Here is a 14,499-nt window from a genome sequence, read left to right on the forward strand (position 1 = left end):
TATGCAACAGATCTGCGCACAGAATTTATACAACAAATCGTAAAAGAATTGTAATTTTTCAACAATTATTTACGGTGGCCCTCTTGAATTTTGAATGTTAAGTAGGGTAACGTTATATTGCCTAGTGTAAACCAAATATAAGGATATTACAATTTTTTAAGATTCAATTTCGAGTGGTATGCCTAAACTTGATCTACCAGCGAGTTTCTACTTGCAGCAGAAATAAGTACTAGGTAATGGAGATGTAATTTTCAGCGCGGCAAGTTTTTACTTTCGTCATTTCATTCATTTTATTCGATTCTGTGTTTTGGAACTTTTTGTTCCGGCTGGTTAGGGGACTCGCCCCCTCATGTGTATAGTCTTAATATGTGCTTCATATTTTTCTTTTTGTGTGTGTGTGTTTTTTCTACTTTGGCTTTCTGGCATTGATAATATGCTTCTGTTTTTTTTCTTGTCTGCCCAGACAAGAAATACTACATTTTCGTTCTTGCGGTCGTTTTTTCTGTTCTTTTATACATTACATATTTTAAAATTTGATAAAGTTAGAACTGTTTTACGATGGAAAAGGTTCTGAATCACGATGATTCCTATCGGATTCGATTAGTAAGGAGCTGGTTCGTAGTGATATTTAAGGAGTTGCTTCAAGGATCCAGTTCCTTACGAATCGATTCACTGAATGAGATGACTAAAGTAAAACTTTGCCTACAGCGCTTCGCGTTTCAAATGACAGGTTACATGGCCTCGAGCGGGCTTTCTGCTTTCTCCAGTCGCAGTTGCCCAGTATTGTCAATTTGCGGCAGGCGATATACGCTACTGAGTTTTCGGAGTGTTGCGAATGTTGTAAATACTGCAGAACATCTTACCTTTACTCTTCAATTAGGGTTCTTTTGTAGTGAATAAAGTTCCCGTTGCGTGTGACCGTCAGCTATAAAGAATGTGTTTAAAAAGTAAATATCAGTTCTTGTCATGCATCTATGCTGAAACAATTAAGTCTTCAGAAACGGAGGCCTCTCTAAAACTCAGAGAAGCTAATCACGTGATAAGAATACTGTTCATGATCTTTTGCAAAGCATCTAGAAAACTTAACAAAGAAATATTTCAATAAATTGTGAATAACAAAATTTGGAACGTCATGGTTTAAGACTCAGATTCAGACAACGAAAATGAATTAAAAAAAAAGTTGATTTTCATGGCAGGATGAAGTAGACGACAAGCTTTTAGCAGTTCTAGTGGAGTAAATTATATTTTCAGTATGTACTGTGAATATTCTAAATTATATTGGAATATAATTTTTAACATTATAGATAAGGCTGTCAAAATTCACTTGCAATAACACTAGATGCAGAAACAGCAGCAAGGAATAGGGGAGTCCGCAATCCGGCAACGCTACGATAGTTATCGCGTACCATTGCCCATGTCTCATGTGGCTTATTATCTAGAAAGAGCTATAGGTTTACAAGTGTACGGTTACTCGCGCTTACTCGTGTACTACAATTTCTTCATGACAGTTAAAATAAGTGAATGCATATGAAAGATAACTGTATTAGATACTATTTTCTACTTGCTGAGTATTTCTCCACGGTGTACAAAAGCTGTATATTGTGGGGTAAGGTGCCGGAGAGTGGGTCCAGAAATAAGAAAAATACGTAAAATTTACGGAAAACGTGAAATATTTTTTCATGAAATGCATGCTAATCAAAGAAGTGTTAGAAGCTGCGTCTTATTGGTACAATTTTGAGTGGAGATATGCTTACGTCAGACATTATGGTGTAATAAGGAAATTATTTCCCAAAAATTAAGATGGTAGTTGCATGTGACATTTCGATTGTGAGTTTCGTAACACTACGTTGGTGGAGAAAAAAAGATTTGTTACTTTTTCTAGAGCGGCAGAGATTGAGTAAAAAGTATGCCGAATGTAGGAAGGATTGAAAATAAAGAAATGAAGCAACAGTAAAAAAAATGAAATTTTTGAGTTTTACGTCCCACCGTTATGCCGGTTAGGCTAAAGCAGACGGTGATGATGAGAGGTGAATGAAATGGTGGAATGAAGAAATTGGGAGGAAACGGGAGAACCCCGAGAAAACCCACGCAAACATTGTTTGTCCACCACAAAGTTCACTTGGCGGGAGCAGGGTTTGAACCCAAGACCCCTAGCACCAGAGGTAAACGCTCTAGCACTGAGCCACCACGGCCCCTAACAGCAACAGTTAAGCTTTCAAATGTGATCATCGTGTTAAGGTGCAAAATGTAATTGTCGAAAGTCGGCAGCGTAAGTTAATTTTTTCAAGGGCACAAAGGTGTCGATAGAGAAATTATTATTTATAGTGTGTTTATTCAAAATTAGAAAAGATAAACCTAGTGTTTCAGCAATGTCATCGTTTACGCGCATAACATCATCCCTGATGTGCCTGCCACTACGGATTCAGCCCTTTGCTGCCGCTCGAACCCTCGTGCTGCTCTCCTGTCCTGACTTGGTTAGATAGCATTCATGGTTTTTAGTGGCCATCTAGCACCGGTTCGTTTGTGTCTTTTATACACTAGTTTTTATGGCATATTTCCGGGTGCAGTATTTATTCGCAAAACTGTAGCGTCCTCTCGGAGTTATTGTCCACTGTGGAATTCTTCTTAAACATTTTCTAACGTAATGACAATGAATTTCCTCATAAATGACAAAATATTTATTTTCTGCCTGAAAATACTTTACCTACTCTGCGGCACGAACGCTATTTGGATTTAGTCATGTAGTGTTACTACTGTGAAATCAAGTGCTCTTAGAACTCGTGTCATTGCGAAAAACCATGTGCTTCCACTACCCTCGTTATGCGTATACCCACAAATTTCGCCCTGTCCACACTCAAGATGGCATTCGTGCTTTCCAATGGCAACCTATGCACCACGTGTTGGTTCGTATTTTTGTACTGCTATTTTTATGCCATACACCCGGACACTATATTTATACATACAATACACATACAATAATTTCTATATCACTAATAATTCATTTCAATATTCTGTGATACATAATAACTACTTATATTCACACTTTCATTCCTTCATGAAAAATATTTCACGTCGTATTTTAGCTATACATTTTCTATGTGGTAGAACCGTCTGCTTGAGTGAACACTTAATTTGCTTACACGTATACCCACTATCGCAAATTCGCCTGTTCCGTACGGACGCACCTCGACTGTATCCCTCCAGCTTTACCTTGGCGTAGACCGTAATAGATGGAAAAATAGCTTGTAATGGGCAACTTGCAAAGTTTGGTGCGTAGATTTGAGACGTGTGGCTTTCACTATATGTAGCTAAGTTTGTATGTGACTTATACAATTGTACGCAATTGGTTGATACCACTCGAGCAATAGGTAGATAATAACTTTTACGATGAATAACTGAATAATAAGTTTTACGCTGTTTGTATGGAATTTTGACAAGAAAATACTGTGTTTATAGACAACTTTTATGCCCTCCTAAGGTTAACCTTTACTGGAAAATTGTTTAGAAAATACATTGTCTAAAATGCTATGAGCTGATTTTTATATATATATATATATATATATATATATATATATATATATATAAAACAGTATATGCAGTTTATTTCTAGTGGGTTCTCTATTGTTAAGCCTCGCAGGTTGTTTACCTACATGTCCTCCTTATTTCTTTTTACGAGTTGACAGACTTTACCTGAAAATTAAAAAATAATTGTATTCGTAATCTACACCGTTTAATTGTTTATTTATTTTTGCTTTTCTATTTCAAGAACAATTTCAGAACATTTATTTCATTTTATTAATATGACATACATTTTATCTAGGAAAAAATAATGAAACCTCGAGCAAAATATTTTTCCGAACACGAGAAATGTATTGTGATTTCATTAGTGGAAAAATACAAAGACATTATTGAATGTAAACGGACTGGCTTGGATCAACGAAGTTTAAACCCCCAAATTCGGCCGTTCAAGCTAAAACCAAGTTTATCCACCATTTGACCGAGACTTAACATTGAACGTTGTTGGTGCAACAGACTTGGTTATGACCCTCGTTCAACAGGTGAACTTCATTGGTGCAAACGGCCGTTAATGGGGCGTTTACACTTGGTCGATTTAGTCGCACGGCTAAATCGACTCGCTGCATTTGCGACTAAATCGAAGCAACTAGGCCGAATCAGATCGATGGATGTGTTCAATTGTTTCAATCGAAATTGAATGCTGCTTGTCGACTCGCTCTCCTCTGGTCGATTCGAAATCGACTGGCAATTTTAAAGATGTCCAAGCAAAAAGTAATTGGTAAAATTTGCGGTGTTATAGCAGAAGAATTAAGGGACGAAATTAAATAGCAGTGACAAGAAAAAAGAAAAGAAAATGGTGTTGCATAAGGGAATTTATATTAAGAAAACAGTATTTAGAAGCATAGTATACGTGTACTTTGATGATAGAATTTTCAGTAGAGAATCTTTGTGTAGGTTTAAGCACTTGTCATGGTTCCACAGTAATAACTCTAAACTTGTAAACATAAAATATACTTTCCTATATTATAGAGAGAGACTCCGCTGGTGAAATTAATATATTGCACAGTCGTCTTTCATATGGAGTCAAACATCATAACCGCAGTATATCACTTGTTAACATAAAATACTGCTTACCTTCATTTTGCAAAAATGTTCCACCAGTCGAAATGAATATCGTATTAATCTACTTTCATATATAGCCAACTATTTTTTACCATAAAATTGCCATTTTTATGACGGTCTGTTATAAACTTGCACTATACAATGTGTTAAAAAATCATTTAATAATGAAAAAATGATATGATTTCTTAATTAACATTATCTCGCAAAATGTTGACAAGTTCTTTAGTGGGATAGTCATTAGTAAATGGAAACCGTGGAGTCCCAGGTTCGGTACATATACTTAGTCATAATTTAACCATTATCTATATTATCTATGTATCCATTATAATGAAGAAGGCTGTGTTACTTAGCTGAAACTATAACACAAACATATAATTTAAAAATATATATACTGCTTTGGTCAGTTGGAGTTTTATTAGTAATGTATCCATGTCTTTCAACGGCAGTTTTGCTCTTGCAGAAAGGCGGACTTGCATTACTGGATGCAGATTTGCTCTAAAAAGGCTTACCTGTTATACGTCCATGATATTCATATTTCCCAACATATAGCAGATCTTATCATATATCTACTACTTAACATTTGACCTTCATTTCTGTGGCCATTCTGTAATCCCTTAGTTTTCTGTGTTTTGAGCCCTACGGTCTTCCATATTTCTTCCGGCTGTCATGCTTCTCCATGTTGCTCTCAGCCAACATAACTTTGCATATGTACATAGTTTCACATGCTGTTCGGCAAGTCGAGTACCCCATTCGGACCCTTTCCTGGTGAGATGGTTTCTGTCATATCTCTCTGACGGTATAATTTAAGGGAGGGGGGGGGGGGAGAGACATTTAAAAATGATCGAAAATGACCGATATTAGTTTTCGGGGTCGCTGAGATGAACAGTGACACTTCCGATGCTGTTTAAATCCTAATTCAGCCCCCCAGCTTGGAAGAGGGGGAGAAGGAGATTTATAAAAGTGATCTAAAATGACCGATATTAGTGTCGAATCTATAGATTTCCAGGTCGCTGACATGAACAGTGATACTTCTGATGCCGTTTACATCCAAACTCAGCCCTGCAACTTGGGGGAGGGATAAAAATGATCGAAATGACCAATATCAATGTCGAATTCATAGTTTTCGGGGTCGCTGAGATGAACAATGACACTTTCGATGCCGTGTCCAGCAACATGCGGAGGAGAGGGGATATATAAAAATCATCGAAAATGACCGATATCAAAGAGCGCTTTAGTAATAGTAAAAAGTATCTAAGAGAACATATTACTATTTTTTTTTTTTCTTAATTTAACCCAGTGAAGCGGCTAATTAATGTTTGTGTCCTCTAAATAATAGCTCTTGTTTAGCCGTAAAACAATAGTTTCATTAGTTCTCGGTTTGAATCAACCTCTGCGTTATGCTTTAGAACATCTAACCGTCTTTGCTTTCTCAATTCAAAATCAGTTTTGGTTCTCCAGAAAGTTTGCAATTTAGTTATTGCGGACAGATGTGGCACATCGCACATCTTGGCATTGTGAAAATTACTCATGTTACAAAATTCATCATTATTCCGCACGTCCTTTTCTGTGTGGAACAAAACATAAGGCCAACAATACAGTTTGTTTCTGGACTTTCACACAGTTAACTATGTTGAAGAAGTAAAATAGTCCGTTTTGAAATTACGAGTATAATCTTTCATTTTTGTATGGATGGAAATATTTGCAGTTGACCTACCATATCATTGATTCCTTTTCTTAAAAACTAAGGATTTCAAATGATGCCATGAATAATTGGCCCACTGAGATGAGCGATCCTCACTTTCCTGTACCAATTTATGTAATATCACAGCCTGTACTATCGTTCTGCTGCAAGAGACTAAGATTTCTCAGCCGAGTCCCCGACCATACTTTACACTTCAAGCTACTTTCAAAATACATTGATAATCGAACAAGTTTACAGTTCATTATATCTCTTATAGTGTCAAGATTAATACTGCAAGTTTAATTGTGTTAAAACTATTAACTGTAAAAAGCAAACGAGCATTAAATTCGTTTACGACAGAACGCCCAGGCTTAGGGCCTAGACAACATTGATATACGGACTAGCTGGCTGGACCCTGTTCCCTTCCCCGAGAAAAGCCGATTAAAACCCGAGCGTTTCCGATGTCTTCTTAGCTGTCGCACCCAGCACACGGGCGCGGACAAAAGTTGAGTGAGAACAATTGAAACAGTGTTATTTTACCAAAATAGAGAAATGTAAACAATGTTTTCGTTTTCTTTGGTATATATTTATCACAAAATACTTTAGACAAAATGCTAGGGGACTAGCCTAGTCCCCTTAACGGCACGCCGCTGATATAATCTCTCTATGACTTACTATTCCCGTGATATTGGCCAAAATATAGTTCCGATTTCGGGAGATTTAAGGAGCCATATCTCGAGAACCATATGTCACAGAGAGATCATATTAATGTTGATCAATACCTAAGAGGAAGGTGAACATTTTGGTACCAAATAGTAACCGGTGGCCACTAATCAACTGGATACTGGCCAACTGGCCACCGTTCTCCAGATATTGGCCAAAATAGTTCGAATTTCCGGAGATTTAAGGAGCCATATCTCGGGAACTGTAAGTCATAGAGAAAGGTTATTTTGCGAATTTTTGCGAGAAACAGAACAAGATGCGGATAAAAAATGTACGTTTACATGTGGGAACAATCCCAGTTATCGTTCCCGCTCGGTCTCTCCATTCTTTTGAAGTTCGTTCTGGTAATGCTCTTGGAGCATCCTCAACTTGCTTTTATATATATTTTAGATAGAAGAGTTTAGTGGTATTAATTTAATTTGGTAAATTTAGGCATGAATAAAAAATATACAAGCCTTAATGTGTGATTGATATAATGTTTTTGATTATTTTTTATGTGGTGTTTGTGAATTGGTTTATGTGTTGAGACATAGTTTGCAGTTGACAATTTTTTTAAGCACATACTTGCGGTTTTTATTAAAGTTATAAATTGGCGCACTTGGAGCGCAATATTAGCACAAGTATTTAATATTGTCGAGATTTACAGAAAGGTTTCTTTAATCAGTTGCCTTTTTTGAACTTTAACAAATATTGACTATGATGTTTGGAGTTTGAAGACAAGATGTGATTTTAGTTTTAAAGCAACATTGAGATAGTTAATGATATAATATTTGCTAACATAACATGATAATTTGGAAGTACTCTGAGGTTTTATACTATTACTTCTGCTGAGGTTGTTACCCAAAGTGTTTGTGGTTATGACGTAGAACCCCGCGATTGAAAGATTGACTCAGAAAATTGGGTTTATGTATAAGACGGAATTTCGTTTAGAGAATGAAATTTGTAAACGCAAGATTTACATACTGAGGAAGTTCATTATGTAAGTTCTGTTTTTACCACAAAATCAATTTGCAAGCAAAATTACGTAATAATTTTTAACATTTTATAATAGATTTTATGACCTGAAATTTTGTATAGTATTTTATTTATTTATTTTTGACAATTATTAAAGTACAATAAAAATAAAAAGTTTATAAGTGGCCGGTTACATGATGAAAAAGTAAAGATAACATAAAACGCGTGACAGGACACTTCAAAGTTCTTATTTTTCTTTCAGCAAACTACGCACGTAGAATCATGGAAGATTCTCAAGCTAACAGTAGGGCTGAAGATCTTCAATTCTGTGACGACCAATCAGCCGGCAAGCGATGGCCTCCATGGGCGCAAATTATACGGATGAGGAGTGCATGAGTCGTACATACTATACGTCACATTAATCAGTAAGGAATAAGTTTGATTTCTTTTCAAAATTTACTGGCTTGTATTTACTTTTATTATCTACAACTGTTAAACTGACATCTGAAGACAGGTGTTTGTCTCTTGCCGTGAGTATGTGTGTCTTACGAGAAGATGCATCAGAATCGTTAAATAAATAAATAAATATTGGGTAAGTTACTTGTAAAAATGTAACGCGCTACTTGCTCCAGAAAAGTAACTATTACCCTACTTTGAAAATAATGTGTTACTTATAGGTTTCAAACTTTCAATATGTCAAAATAAATCAATTTCCGTACTACTAATACCACTATTATTATTTTTTTTTTTCCCTAATCATCGTAAATGTTTAGAACTGTAGGTTGATAATAAGCTCGCTGCTATTATATCCTTTCATGCGGACTGAAAGCATTAATATAATATTTTTAAGGGCACGCGTAAACAAGTTATTGTGTGTGTGTTGTTTCGGTCTACACTAGAAATTTAACTATTAAAAAAATATATTTAATCCTTTATTAAATTTGTAGATGAACTCCTGGCTGTTGATAAGTATTTCCCGCTGGGACACTTTTAAATTCTGTCCACCATCATCCTCCGCTTGTAAGAAAAAGTATTTTTTCAAATGTTCGAACGGTAAAATATTTTCGTTCTCCATCTTTGTAAGAACAAGAACCAAAGTAAACTAGACTACCATTGCACTCGCAGTTCATTCACTGAATGTATTGATTTGGAGCTGTCAAAATCTATGACAAAATCTTCCAGGTGCTTGAAATCAGTACACGTGATTTCCCTGAGGCTGTACTCACCTTCCAAAAACACCACGTGTGACTGACACTGTTTCTCTGTGTGTCCGTGACTGACTGTCGGCCACTGACATAGTTCACGCTCCATTCTGGAAAATTTACTTATAGGAAAGAAACATTTGTTTCCGAATATATATATACAGATGGTGATCAGAAAAATGGAAACACCTGTAGTTGGCAACACGTCAGATGTATGGGTAGGAAGTGGTGTCGTGGCGCCCGCAGCGCCGGATCGCTGGTGGTGGTGTGTTAGGTCGATCTCCATACAATGTCAGGCGCAGTGGAACAGCAGTGCCCAGTGGCTGCAGCAGACGGAGGTAGTGTAAAATGGGAGACCTCAGATTTTCAAAGAGGGAAATTGTTGGTGCGCGGTTATGTGGAGTGAGTCTGACGGCAGTGGCTACTGTGTTAGGTGTGTCGCGTGGGACAGTGTCGAAGGTGATGACGGCCTACACAACACACGGGAAAACCACATCGGGGAAGGGAACAGTGGGCGGAAGAAAATCATGAGTGACAGGTCACGCCGGGTATTAAAGCGCATTGTCACGCAGAACCGTCGTGCCACTGCGGAGCAAGTGACGGAGGAACTCAATCAGCATCTCCCCCACCCTGTTTCGACAATCACAGTCCGCCGCGAATTACATGACATGAACTTACGGGGTCGTGTTGCACGGGCCAAACCGCTCATCAGGGACCATAACGCTTTCGCAAACAGCAAATGGTGCCGCGACTATGCGACTTGGATCGTTGAGGACTGGAAACGTGTGATATGGTCGGATGAGTCATCCTTCACCCTATTCCCAACCACGGGCCGTGTTTATGTGTGGAGAACGCCCAAAGAAGCTTATGATCTGCAGTGTCTCCGCCCAACTGTGAAACATGGCGGCGGCTCGGTGATGCTGTGGGCCGCTATATCATGGTTTTCATTGGGTCCTGTGGTCACACTTAGCGGACGAATCACTGCCAACGATTATCTCGCAATTTTAGGAGACCATTTGCATCATATGGTCCGGATATTGTCCGGACAATGACGCCATCTTCCAGGATGATAATGCACCCATTCACACAGCTGGCGTTGTTGCAGTGTGGTTTGAGGAACATCGGGATGAAGTTCAACACCTCCGCTGGCCCGCCCAATCCCCAGATCTCAACATAATTGAACATCTGTGGGCCGTCTTGGAAACACGACTCCGGCGACGATTTCCACCTCCATCCTCTCTCACAGAGCTGGGCGATGCCCTGCACGAGGAATGGTGTAAAATTCCACTTGCTACCATTCACGCCCTCTATGCCTCCAACCCACGTCGCATCAAGGCTGTTCTGAAGGCGAAAGGTGGCCCGACACCATATTAATCTGGTAAGTTGCAATTTCATTCAGGTGTTTCCATTTTTCTGATCACCATCTGTATATATTATAGTTACTCATCCGGAATGTAACGCAAACTAGGTACATTACTTGAAAGTTTGCAACGCGTTACTAGAAAACGTCACTTGAAAAGTAACTGTTAAAAAGTAACGTGTTACTTCCGTTACGTTACTTTCCAAGACTGTATATAGATATATATGGAAATTAAAAGCACAAAAGTTATAAACACATAAACACAAAGTAGTGTTTGTATTCTTTGTTAAATGTGTTACACTTGGACATTTGTACCCAAACAAGGTATAGGCATTGATTTGAATGTGTGTGCTTGGAAACTTTTGCTACAAATCATCTTAAAATATGTGCTAATTATCGAGTAATGGTTACTGAACTGATTGAGATTTGAACCCTTATCTCCTGCTTGTCGGACGGTTACTACTAACGAGATTACATTTTTTCTGCTTTGTACCTCAAACCTCTGTTCATCACTGTCTCTTAGCGATTTGCAGAAGTAATGTAACAATAGTGCTATTTTAGTAAAGGAGACTTTCGCCTGTCATGTACATACAATAGTGTAAATTACTTTATAAGGTTAATGACTAGTTGGCACAAACTAATGATGAGATAGTACAGGAGAAGAACTGCCAGGCAGCGGATCTGGGTCCGAGTCCTGGTTAGTCTACCTTTTGGATTTGGTTGTTTCTACCAAGAGGAAATGTTCTATGACTTGTTTCTTAATAGTGTGTTCTGTCATTGACGTCTATTTGTATGATGTTTAAAACAATTGCGAATATTTGTAATTATGCATTTGTTTGTGTATTTACTGGTGGAAGCATATTTAAAAATACTCGGTAGCAATTCACTGACCTGGCCCATAGTTGGTACACAAGAAGGTAATGGTAGGTTCAGAATGTATGTCTGGGGTATGGTAGCCCGGGTCCTGGTAACGAGGAGGCGCCATTTCACCATATCCCATACGTGCTTGATGCGGCTAAGGTTCGGAGATCCAGTAAGCCAGGATAGAAGGCGTGTACAGAATAGAATATGTTGGGTTCTCCTGGTGGTATGTAGCTGCATGTTATCCTGCTGGAGTATGGAGTCTTGCTAAGTCTAGACAAGATCGGAGAACAGGGCTAATGTCACCATATAGATTTACTATTTATGTTCCCTGTGGAATGTGTAGCTTACTTCGCTTCATATTAGAATACAAGTATCTTATGTACCGAGTGCCTCCTCACCCCTTATCTCTACATCTGTGGACACACAAGCTTCCTCCACTGTGCCAGACAGAAACTGCTTTTGCTGCTGAATACTACCGCCCCTATTTGCCTTAACACTGCACTCTTTCCCAGCGCACCGAAAGCATTCTTGATAATGAGCGTCTGGTAATCGTGGGTGTACATCTGTTTCCAATTGATTACGTAATATTCGTACGCTCACATGGAGGACAGGGTGGTTCTTGAATGCATTGGCGACCTCAGTCCTATGAGTTACAGCGGCCCGAAGATTGTTCCCGGTGATTAGGGAGGACGATGTGGACACATCTGCCGTCTATCGTGTACACCATCAATGGAGCACTGACACTTCACAATTCCGTAATGAACACTATGCCTCTCGCAGTCCCACTCTATGGCCAATCTCCAAGTCACTTACTGCTAGTTGGACAATGTGTGACACTCTGTCGTTGCAGGCACATAACCGTGTAATCCACACACAACTGCAATCATGTTGTTCGACGACCTTCAACTACTAGCAAGCAACATGCCCTCTACGCACATACATTCTGTGGGGCGAATTTCGTTCGGCTAGGACTGTATTCTGAGTGTTCTTAAATGCGCTTCCAACAGTGTATTTTGGAAGTGAGATAACTTTGTTTCTCTAGTGTAAATTTGTACTGTAAAATTCAATATACTATTTTTAAAAAATGGCTTCCTGGCGCTAATAATTCAGTGGTTTCTAGTACTTTACCGTTTGGAAAAGAAAGAAAAAAGAAAGCTAAAACTTACGAACAAGCATCGACCAAAAAAAAAAAAAAAAAAAAAAGTATTACATACTTCCCGCAGAACACTTTATTTAAATAATGGGGAAAAGTAATAAGTTAACCTTGACTTTGAATATTAATAATCGAGGGAGCCAAAAATATAGAGGAGACAAGTGAATCAGTTAATGCAAAAAGGGTTTCAGTCAAACAAACTTAGTTTTGAGAAAAATAAGAAAAACATCGCAGTTTTGAAACTATAAAATCAAATGAACCTTTTTTTTCGTGTAGATAACAATTACATTAATTGAATGCCGTATAGGAAAATCATTTTTATGCTCATTGCAATGGTAAAAGAAACAAATTATTTCCGCTGTTCACTGAATGTACTGCATATAAATTATAGACGAAGCCATGTATGCTTGTACTTTTATTAAGTTTTGCTCTTTTTTTTTAACACAAAACTGTGTTAAGAGGTTTTTTGTCAGGTTCCAAATGTTGCAGATCTACCAACCGAATGGTACGAAATGTTATTGCCACTAACATATAAAACAAATACAATTCTCCTACAGAAGGGCTTCAATCATTGTCTCAAGCGCATGCTGCCTAGAATAAACGAAGTTGACATATGTTTATAAAATGTTAGACCAACGAAACTGAAGTTTATGCATAGAAACATAGGTGAACCCAACAGCAACAAAAATCCGATGTTAACTCAGTTTTCCCATTTTGGTGATTGAAGCCCTTTTTGTATGAACTAATTCAAGTATCTCTGCCTGTCCTTAATTCGTAAAGGTGTTGGCTGAAATTTAAAGTAAAGAGCATATGTTTATTTTCTTTCTCATAAAACATACAGCTTTAATTAGACAATATTGCAGACTTCAGTTTATGAAACAAATAATGTTACACAGAGAGAGAGAGAGAGAGAGAGAGAGAGAGCAAATAAAAAAAATCAGCTTTCTGTGCAATGAGGTGGGAGACCAAACGTTTAGCGTTGAATTCAGTAACGACAGTCTTTAGTATACATAAAAAGAAAATACAAGTTACATGTAAAAGGAAAGTTGTCTTACGACACCACCAACTTTGTCGTTTCCACTTATGTCCTCGTTCGCTGTCCAAGCCAGAATCCGAATTACAATGCCTCCCTGGTCTCTTATCGACGTTTTTATGTTAAACATTTTATAGTAATGTATACTCTGAGGTTTTCTACAATCTTTATTTATTTATTTTCTAATGACTCAAGTGAGTACGTGACCATCTTCAGGCTTGTGCCTGAAAACTAGTTGACTATATACATATGTAATCTATTTACCTAAATAGTTTAAAATTCATTTGTCGTCATTAAGATAGCCATCACCAAATCTGAACTATCTATCTATCTATCTATATATATATTCTAGGACAATTCCCTTGACCAATTTCAAGGAAGTACAAAATAATAGTGTACGCTTGAATCTTCTTTTCACGTTGGAATAAAAATTTTTAATATATCTATATAATATATGTTTTTTTTATTATTATTTTCATTGTAGTCCTTATAATTTCATTGCAGTCCCCCACTGGTGAGGATCAGTTCCTGATTACTACCATCCAGTGTGTATCGTTTCTGTACTTTGTTTTTATTGCAGTCACTCTGTCCACACTTTGAGGACACTAAACACCACACACTAAGCAGTGCACTGAGCTAGTTGCTCGAAGTAAAACAAAGTTGACCAATCACACTCGAATCACTAGTACGCACTATGAAGTAAGGAGACGCAGTCTGATGTCACACATACACACACTAAAAGACAATCAGAACTGAATAGGTGTTCTTGGACCACGATTATTTGGCATTGAACAAGCTTCAGGATGCTGGTTGGTATATTGAAGGCCTGAATGACTGCTATTTTTACCAACATATAGGTGAGCTGCATGCAAATCTGATGTGAAGGTATCC

The 14,499-nt window shown here is 37.8% G+C and overlaps 1 long non-coding RNA gene across 2 annotated transcripts in view; it reads left to right on the plus strand.

The window, feature by feature from the left end:
- LOC145674402 (uncharacterized) overlaps positions 1–14,499 on the plus strand; it is an 81,575-nt gene that overhangs the window by 2,560 nt on the left and 64,516 nt on the right. For both annotated transcript variants that reach the window (XR_014128920.1, XR_014128919.1), the window contains exon 2: positions 8,259–8,421. This is a non-coding gene — a long non-coding RNA (uncharacterized LOC145674402). The remainder of the gene's footprint in view (positions 1–8,258; positions 8,422–14,499) is intronic.

This window comes from Thermobia domestica, chromosome 17 (genome assembly GCF_964235325.1).
Source record: "Thermobia domestica chromosome 17, izTheDome1.hap1.1, whole genome shotgun sequence".
Classification (NCBI taxonomy): Eukaryota; Metazoa; Arthropoda; class Insecta; order Zygentoma; family Lepismatidae; genus Thermobia; species Thermobia domestica.